Source organism: Solanum pennellii, chromosome 3 (genome assembly GCF_001406875.1).
Source record: "Solanum pennellii chromosome 3, SPENNV200".
In the NCBI taxonomy this organism is placed as follows: Eukaryota; Viridiplantae; Streptophyta; class Magnoliopsida; order Solanales; family Solanaceae; genus Solanum; species Solanum pennellii.
In genome coordinates, this window is record NC_028639.1 from 36,263,831 (window position 1) to 36,274,054 (window position 10,224).

Here is a 10,224-nt window from a genome sequence, read left to right on the forward strand (position 1 = left end):
AGAAGGCGGACCACTTACCAAGGTAGTACCAAAACATGAACATAGAAACTACGTAGATCCACTAGCTAGTATTCCTATGGGGGCAACATAGTTGAAGAACTAGGAGATATAGTTGCGACCCTCTTTATGCTACATGCATTATAGTCTCCAATCTCAAGATTACATTAGTGATCCTACTTCCATATGTGGGAAGGGACACTCCTCACTCTAGTTCACTCGGTGCTAAGCTAGAGTCCCTTTTTGAAATGTCTTTAATGTCTTTATTAATCATCATTGCTTATTGTAAGTAATAGGGTCTAACCCTTGTATAAACATCATCATCATCATAGCTCAATAAGAATTGCATGAGTATATTCCTTTCATTATAATTCATATAAGTGAGGTTAGCACATTTATATGCCACTTCATAATAAGGTGCATTGGTACATCATTCACCATCCTTATAACATTTACATCTTAGCCAAAACCTCGCATACCATAGTCAATACATTTCAATTCAACATCATACCAACCCTATAAATTCTAATACAATACATACTCCAATACAAGTCATGACTTAATCACAATTTAACCATAATTGAAGTAAAAAATAGGGATCACAAGACTTACCAAGTCTCCTTCATAGTTCATCATCAAGGTCTTACCATCAACCCTTAACCAACCCAATTAGGGTGTAGTATAATCATATAACCATAACAAACATGATACACAAAGCCAATTGAATCAATACATCACAATTCATCACTAGTTCATAGCTTAAGATAAGATACTTAGGTCAATTCATAACATACTTCATAATCTAGATTAACTTCTCAAGAACTAGCATGATAGGACTATAATTCATCCTAATCTATTCATGATTGATACAAAAACATCCTCTAATATTAATTCAACCTATAAAAAATTCAATTGAACCAACATTACTCAATTCACCTTAAGATCACAACCTAGGGTTAAGGGGTAAGGTTCATCTTCTACAAGATAGACCAAACCATCACAATATATCATAATTAAGTTAGAGTACATTTCAATCTATTCATAATATCCAAAATAAATCATAAACAAATCAATTCATAACATAAATTTCGATAATGGAAAAGACCCACTTGAAAACCCAACTTTTGAAATCAATATGATGGAACCCTTTAAAGAAAGAGGTCTGAAAGGTGAAAGAGACACCATACCTTGCTAATTGATGAAGATTAATGGAGGAAATTGACTCTTTGCATCCCTTCAACCCCCGCCTAGCTTGGTCTTCAATGGAGTTCTTCATTAGAGAGAGAAAGAAGAGAGAAGGAAGAGAATTTGGATTTGTGAGTTATGAGAGTTTTTAGTTAGTCTTACTTAGGTTAGGACTTTATATAGGTGTAACTAAGTTAATTAGACATCCCTAATAACCCAAATAATTAACTAACCCTTTAATTATTTAATTGGAACCAACTTAAAACGTGCAGAAAAGTCAGGCCCTTAAAGACGAGACCTCGACCAACGGGCCGTGTGTGAGTCAACCACTCCTACCCCCTTTGTGGTGCACTTCGTCGATGAGTTCAGAGAGTGGTATAGATGGAACATTAGCCAAAATGTATAAGTGTTGTTTGACGGATGGCATGGACGCCCCGTTGACTCCCCTCAAGGGTGCACACTGCCAAGGCAGTGCTTTTGACCCCAAAACAAAAAGGATCCTCCTCAAGGGCCCTTGGTTGGTCCTTGGGGAGTCGTACCCAGACATTTCGACCATGAATCAACCTAACACAAGTTAGACACCCTTATACAAAATTTCATAAATTTCCGACCCCTAAAAGCTAGTCAAATAGGCTAAGCCACGCTAGTACCTCCTTGAACTAGTTTTCGGACGTCATGGACGTTCTTGGATGTTTTGATTTCTAGACTTCCTAAATGACTTATATTCATTAATATGGACCTTAAACCAGTTTCTAAACCTTATGACACTTATGTTAGGCTCTAGAACACATCTTGAATTTTCGAAGTGTTACATCTAAGAGCACAAATATAAATTCAAAAATATTACTGGAAATTTTAGAAATCATATTTGAATGAAACAATACAAAATCTATGATAACAAATTAAGTTAATCGCAATATGATACATATAATTATATGAAAAGTTCAATTTGAGAACATTAAAATATTGACCAAATCTAATTATTGGCCTAAACATAAAAGTTAAAATGTCTAACGACACAAAATAAAAACGGAAGCCTCGAAACTCGAACCTACTGTCTTATTACATAAAAAATGACCTTCAGAAATCTAACTGTACTGACAAAAGTTTAATCTGAACACGTTTATCAAATATATTGACCGAGATTAAATTTTGGCCAAAATTTATAAGTGAAAATACCTAATGGCACACACTAAAAATGAAAGCCTCAATATCTGAACCAACCATCCTATTAGATAAAAAATGACCTTTGAAGTTAATTAAGATGACGGAATTCTCATATGAGCACGTTCATAAAAAAATTTACCAAAGTCAAATTTTGTCCAAAACATAAGATTTAAAATACCTAACGACACAAAAAAAGATGAAAGCCTCAAAACTTGAACTAACCTTCCTGTTAGATAAAAATGACCTTTCGAAACTAATGACACTAACATCATTTTAATCTGAGCATGTTTACAAAAAATATTGACCAAAGGAAGTTTTTACTAAAATTTAAAAGTTAAAACGACTAACGACACAAACTGAATATGAAAGCTTAAACACTAGACGCTGATTTACCAAAAAATTTAACTTTAACTATTTAAATATAAGTTAGTAATTAATAATTTACCAATAAATTTTATCACATTAGGTAATAGTTGCTATTCAACTAAACATTCATATGTAATATTACCAACTAATAATTATTATGTTGATAAATTTTACCAATGAATTAAATGATCAGTTGGTGTATTATCATTTATTTTAATGATGATAGTAATTTACTAACTACAATCTTTATTCGGCAAAATTTCCAGCTAATTGGATATTGGTTGGCAAGTTTACCAACAAATTACATTTCGTTACTAATTTACCAACATATTTATATTTGGTTGGTAAATTTAGCAACACAATCCAGTTATTGGTAAATATTTGGTTAGTAATTGATTAATAGAACATAGAAGTCCAAACTAGAACAACATCATAAGCTTGATAGTGACATTGCCCACGGAAAATGAGGACCTACCAAACTTGGATGAATAAGAATTCCAAGTCTTCCTTCAAAGTCGTCTCAAAGCCCTTCAATGTCCGGAACCTAAAATGTTGGAGAAAAAGGTAGAAAATGGGGTTAGTACACCACTTGTACTAAGTATGAGACCGTATGCACAAATATCATGAAATCATGCTAAAAAGGGATATTTTATCAAAACATGCTATTTTACATTTAGAAAGCCTTATGCACATTCAAGAAGAACATACCAATCAATAATACATATTCATTAAGTCAAAAGCATGTACATCAAAAGACCAACAATAATAAGTATACTCAACATGCATATCACATAATTGAACACATAGTCAACACAACTCTATCACCAAGTTATAATAGCCACAAGCATGAATTAGAGTTCATTACAACATAACCAAAGCAAGACCATTACTCATGACTCTCATTAAGTACACTTGTTCAACGACTAAGCAAAGCCCCATAATCTTACTTATCAAGAAACCCTAACAAGAACCATAACAAATGTCCAACTTCGCATAGCATATCATTAAGAGTACATAATATCATAATTTAGCAATAGAGACCAAATACATGTTCATAAGGGTAACCAACATCACGTAGTGTCATTAACATGTTCATCATATACATATAATTTACATTTATAAGCATATACATACATAAGAACATCCTCCTAAGACTTCCCTCAAGGCTAACTAGTGCAATGTTTAGATAGAGCCCTATGCCCCAACCTAGACTAAGCTAAACCCCTTAGGTCATCCTAGTTAGAGTTCATTCCTTTAGTTCATTTTACCTTTTGGGAAAATCTTGCCTTAACCGACATAGATCACATGAGCTAATGTGGAATCCTGTGTCATGGAACCCTACACCGAAAAAAGGCGGAGTACTTGCCAAGGTAGTACCAAAACACGGGCATAGCAACTACGTGGATCCACTAGCTAGTATTACTCTGTGGGCAACATTGTTCAAAAACTAGGAGATATAGTTGGGACCCACTTTATGCTACATGCATTTTAGTCTCCAATTTCAAGAGTAAATTAGTGATCCTACTTTCCCTATGTGGGAAGGGACTCTCCTCACTCTAGTTCACTCGGTGCTAAGCTAGAGTCCTTTTGAAATGTCTTTAATGTATTTAAACATCATAGCTTAATATAGGTCACATAATATATACCTTGTATAAATATAATCATTATATCTCAATAAGAATCACATGAGTACTGTCCTTTCATTACAATCCATATAAGTGAGGTTAGCACATTTACATAATCACATCATGATAAGGCACATTGGTAAGTTATCACCATCCTTATATTATTTACATCTTAGCAAAAACCTCACAAAACATAGTCAAGAAATTTCAATTCAACACCATACCAACCCTATCCATCCTAATACGAGGCATACTTAAACACAATATCATCACTTAACCACAAGTAACCATAACTGAAGTAAAGAATTGAGATCACAAGACTTACCAAGTCTTCTTTATAGTACATCATCAAGGTATTACCATCAACCCTTAAATCAACCCAACAAGGGTGTAATATCATCACACAACAATAACCCACATGATAACAAAGCCAATTGAATCACAACATCATAATCCATCACTAGTTCATAGCTTAAGAAGAGACTTAGGTCAAAGTCATAATCTAGAAAAATTACACAAGAACTAGCATGATAGGACTATAATTCATACTAATCTATTCATAATACAATAACATCATGAAGTAGTAATTCCACCAATAATCAATTCAATTGAACCAACATTACACAATTCATATCAAGATCACAACCTAGGGTTAAGGGTAATAGGTCATCTTCTACAAACTAGACCAATCCATCAAAAAATAACACAATTGAGTTATAATGCATGTTAATATATTCATAATATACAAAATAAATTATGAACAAAGCAATTCACAAGATCAATTTCGAGATTGGAAAAGATCCACTTGAATTTCATACTTTTTAAATCAATTTGATAGAACCCTTTGGGAAGAGAAGTCCCAAAGGTGAAAGGAATACCATACCTTAATGTTTGATGAAGTTTGATGGAGAAATTTTGATGATTGCAGCCATAGAACCCACCTTGACTTTGACTGTGGAGTTCTTCAAGTTGGGAGAGAGAAAGAAGAGAGAAGGAGGAGAATTTGGATTTGGGAATTATGAGAGTTAGGTTAGTCTAATTAGACTAGGGTCATTATATGGGTTATTAATTAACTTAATCAGTCCTTCATTAACCCCTAAATTATTAAATAACCCCCAAATTAATTAATTCAAGTCACTTAAAATCGAGCAGCCGAAACATACCCATCACAGACGGCTCCCCGTCCACGCCCCGTTTGTTAATCGACGGACCAAAGACCAACCATCCTGTTGGTACGTCGTTTGGATAAGAGACTTGTCCAAATCGTGTTTTTTCTTAAATTCTAAGTGTCCAATGATGGAGGCAATCGATGCCCTGTCGATTGGACCACGAACCGTTGATGGCAACCGTCTTTGGACACTGCCTTGGGCAGCCTTTGACCCCAAAATGCAAGGGTCCTCCTAAAGGTCCCTTGGTTGGTTCTCTAGGAGTAATGCCCGGTGGTTTCGAGCATGAATCAACTCTAATACGTGTTAAACACCCTTCCATCAATTTTCATCATTTTTCGACTCCTAAAACGTAATCAAATAGGCTAAGACACTAGCACCTCATTGAACTAGTTTCTGAACGTCATGGACGTTCCTTGACGTTTTGGATTATAAACCTCCTAAATGACTTATATATATTAAAATTGACCTTAAAACAGTGTCTAAACCTTTTCTTCTATGTTAGGCTCTAGAACACGTCTTAGACTTTCGAAGTGTTACAAAACAATTTTTTGGTCATATTTACCAACCGATATATACTTCATTGGTAATATTACAAACAAGAGTTGTAAGTTAGTAATATTTAGTTGGTAATCCATTGATAGAATGTTGCTAAATTTGGAACCATTTTTCCCGACGTATTTACCAACTAAAATACTTAGTTAGTAAGATTTTTCTTGGTAATCTGTTAGAATTTCATTCTTAAGTTTTAAAATATAAGTCAATTAGAAATATGTTAATAATTTGTTTGTAAAATACTAACCAACTTATGTTGTTAGTAAAATTTGTTGGCAATTTGGGGTTTTTTTTGTAGTGACTTGTCTAAGGTAAAAATAAATGTATTAGCTTTTAGGTGGATCCACTAGCTAAAGACCTATGTGGGCACATAGTTTTCGGATAGGGAGATTGCTACTAGGAACCCCAAATCTATTGTATTGACGGAGCAAGTTCCATCTCATGAGGTTACTTTAGATGACCCGGCGTATTGTATTAACGGGAGAGCCTCTACCTCATATTCCATTCCACTCGATGCTAATTATTGCTTTTCCAAAATTTACATAATTAGTCTTGAATTGTATTTACATATGTGAAAAATTATTTTACCCTTCATTCAACACAACTCATAAAATAGCTCATGGATTTAATTAGGTGGGAATGAACTTTCAACCTTAGAATCATTAATATGTTAGTAAACCTTTCACATTATGTCCATAGTGTTTTCACGAGAAGAGTCTTTCAATCAACACAATAATACTATCATAGTCATAGACATTACATGAATAGTCATGTGTAAGGGTATAGGGAGAATGATCTTTCAACAATACCACAATCACACCATAGTCATAGAATCTTCACTTTCTAAGTGAATGATAAGCTCATACACCATTTCCATCAACATGTACAAACCCTCATAATTTGCCCTAAGGACCATGAATCACATTCAACCTAAACATCAAGAATTAATAAATTATATAAGGAGAATATCATGATTCAATAAATTAAATCAATACAAACATAATCTATTCACATGCTACTATAAGTCAATCAACCCACATCATGAAGTCACAATTTAGCAATATGGGGGATTCATGGTTTTGGGGGATTTCATGATATATCAATAACAAATCATCAATTCTATCATAATCCTTCATAAAAGAATAATTGAAAACATTTTATAAAAGAACCTATGACATTGGAGTAAAACCCTTGAATTTGGGGAACTTGTAAACTTTGAAACCAAAGTTTTGAAGGGACTCTATGGGTGAAAGCTACCCATAGATGAAAATCCACCATACCTTACCTTGAATTCGCCAAACCCTAGCTTTTATTCTACTTTTCTACTTCCTTGAGTTTTTAGAGGGAGTGTCACGACCGAAAGTACACCATAGAAGAAAAGGCATCCTTCAAGTTGGAACACGGTGTACTTGACCTCGCGGAGGTCTTGCACAAGCCCTTGAACACCATTCATTGCATATATATGAAAAAATATACGGAATTAAAACTTTTCTTTCAAAACATATTGCGGAATCATTTTATAAAACTTCTAACATATGTCTCAAAAACCACCTATGACATCATGAGTACAATAGTCTTGGGTCACAACCCATAAAAATCTAACATAGAAAAGAACATAAAAGACAACATAGGAGTGATGTCCTCGGATGCTTTGTGGACTCACCAATCTTCTTCTCTTGAAAGCCTTTGAAACTCTACCCTTGAAAGCAACTCAAAATCCTCAATACCCTACATTGGATTAGAATGTAGGAACAAATATGCGTTTGTACGACACTATCATACCAAAACATAAGATGTCTCAAAAGATTAGTCAAAAATATACATAATAATAAGAATAAAGGCATAAGCATAACATGAATAACATAAGCATAATAAAGCATCATATAACATATAAGATTTCATACTTACCTTATTCTCCTTCTTACTCAAATGAACTACTTCACAAGCCACCTCCATATATACTTGTGCAAGGTTAAGGTAGCATCCCATAATACTACAAAAGCTAAGTACATCTCTTAGAATGTAACTATATCACTATCCAACCTAAGTATACTTCATGTAGTGGTGATGTCATAGGTAGTTTCAAGTCATACTTGTGCCATATGTGGATAGCATCCCATACTACCATCCATACTAAGTAATCCTCTAGACTATCCTACTCCAAGCTAGCTTGTCTTGCATTCTTGTCTATTAAGCTCAACATACTATCATAATGTACCTACTACCATGGAAAGCATCTCAACATACTAACAAAGCTAACTAAAAAAAGGATACAACCATCCTAACCCCATGCAACCAATCATGTAGATGCAAGCTAGCCATAGGAGAGGATGAATCCTCAACCCTAAGATACCATGAGAAACTAATCTCAAGCTATGACATTGTAACATTCCAGAAAATGTACTCGTCTAGTGAAGAACTTATTAAGTTTTAAGAATAGGTATTGGGGTACATAGGCATCCCAATGCCCAATATTGAGTAATATTGGGCATATTACAGAATATTGGCTTAAGGGTGTTAGCCAATTTGTATGTATTAAGATATACCTTGATGTTCAAATGCCCCAATTCAAGCTTGTTTAGGAATTGTACCTGCAATGAAGACCTAAATAAAATGTTTAATTCTTTAACTCACAAATTAGGTACGAGGCATCCAAGTGTCAAGCCTAGGTACCATGGCACATAATCAATTTCTATATTTACCCAAGTATGCATAACTTGATCCAAGCTTGTTTAGAATTGTACCAGCAATGATGACCCTATGCTAAACATATAAATTGTTTTGATTCACAAACCAATTCATTAGGTACTAGGAATCCAAGTGTCAAGCCTAGCACCATAGCACATAACCATTTAAAATGATCATGTAGATTAAGAAGTGCCCAAGGACATAGTGAAGATCCTTGGGACAATAAGTAAACACTACCAAGTGAACCATATATAATAGTTATTTAGGAAAGTGCAACCAACCCATGTGCAAGCACCTATGCAGGACATGTGAAGAAGCTGCCAAAGGAGGGGACCACCCTAACCAAATTTGGTTAGGGTAGTTAGAGGGGAAACGTGCACAAGGAACCACTTTATGTGGGGCCTAACCTCCCTACCAATTCTAGACTCTAACCTACTTCCCTAAATAACTAAATAACCTAGGACTAATCGAATTGGACCCATTAGTGCACCCGACAACCTAGTACCAAAACCTGGTTGACACTAACCTAGTACTAGTTAAAAAGACAACCTAGTACCTAACTGAGGATGGTCCAAAATGTTAGTTATGGTCCTAAAAACTTAGGGGTACTTTAGTAATTCACCTAGGTTACCTAATTAATTAATTTAGAAAATTATTTAAATAATTTAAAAGGGATAATAACCGAAAATAAAATGAAATTTTCAGATTTCGATTAAGACAAGAAAGGGACAACCTAGTACCTAACCTAGGATGGTCCAAGGAGTTAGTTAAGATCCTAACGACTTAACGGTACTTTATTAATTACCCTAGGCTAAGTAATTAATTAATTTAGAAACTTTAATAAATTAATTTTAAGGGGCAAAACCGAAATCACAAAGCAATATCCATATTTCGATTAAAACAAGAAAAAGACAACCTAGTACCTAACCTAGGATGGTTCAAAGGATTATTTATGGTTATAAAGACTTAAGGGTAATTTATTAATTACCCTAGGTAACTTAATTTATTAAATTAGCCATTTAATTAATTAAATTAAAGTGGTAAAATCGAAATTCTTACTCTAACCTAGTACAACTCAAGAAACATCCTAGTACTTAACCTAGGATGGTCCAAAAGGGTTAATTTTTGTTCCAATGATTTAGGGGACATTTAATAGTTACCATAGGAATCTTATTAATTAAATTAGCCATTTAATTAATTAATTTAAAGGGGAAAAACGAAATTCTTAGGAAAAATTTCAGATTTGACCAAGTATTGTGTTTTCCTAGTTCTAGTCAATCTAGGAGGGGCTTTTTAGTAATTAGTTAATTAATTTATTTAATAACTTACTAAACCCTAAGTTCAATGAGTCAATATCAGTTCTTATACCTAAAAGTCACGTTCAAACTCATAGACAAAAAGGACACAAAAACAGTAAGCAACGAACGCAAGAAAAAGGCAGAAAATTTATCGATTTCTATAGTGCGATTTCAAGA